The sequence below is a fragment of the Trypanosoma equiperdum genome (assembly GCF_001457755.1).
Source record: "Trypanosoma equiperdum strain OVI genome assembly, contig: ctg_1228, whole genome shotgun sequence".
Lineage (NCBI taxonomy): Eukaryota > Euglenozoa > Kinetoplastea > Trypanosomatida > Trypanosomatidae > Trypanosoma > Trypanosoma equiperdum.
In genome coordinates this window covers 6,613-7,424 of record NW_027123203.1, presented here as the reverse complement: position 1 = coordinate 7,424, position 812 = coordinate 6,613, and positions in this window count along the sequence as shown.

Here is an 812-nt window from a genome sequence, read left to right as displayed (position 1 = left end):
TCTTTATCTATATCTAAAACATTTTCACTAATTTTCTGCCCTGTGCTCATCTAGTGTTGCTAGACTCCTGCTGTATATATCTGCAATGACGATATGACGTCAACATTTCTACAATACGGATTACCTTGAGCATTCTGTAGTATTTTCCTCTTTCGTTTTAGGTATTTTTTGTCTCTATTTAGGCAATTTTGGCCGTGATTACACTCATTTTCTTTGAAGTTTTTGAGACGATCCATAATTTCTGGATCAGAGATTACCTATATAAGGATTACTCTTTCTTCAAAGCTTTTAATGTCAGACCAATTTATCAATAGAAAATTGGAAAAGTATCACCATTTATTCTCTCTACTTTATAAACCTCTTACACTCATTCATATATGTACTATTTATGATTTTTTACGTTTTCATTTTTTTATGACCATCGTAATCCAGAAGCATCCCTAGTTGTAAAATTATTCTCCCGGTTATATCATATTGTTCCACAAATATCTGTCTTTTTTACTATATATAATGATAATACTACTCCGACATTACCTCACATTCACCCAATTACTTACTTCTGGGTCGATTTCTTAACAGCCATATGTTATAATCCGCTATAATATTTAAAATTGCAGTAGATACTATAATCTCTGAAAGAGCATCAATCAATTTCTGTGTGAAATGAGGCGCATTATTTCTGTCCTATCATTTTCTTCCTTGCTATTATTTCGCTTATCCCGTTGTTTTACTTTCTATTTTCCTCCATTCTTTTTTCTCCTTGGCCTCTACTAAGTTGGATAACGTTTGAACGACGTTTGGCCTGTACACTA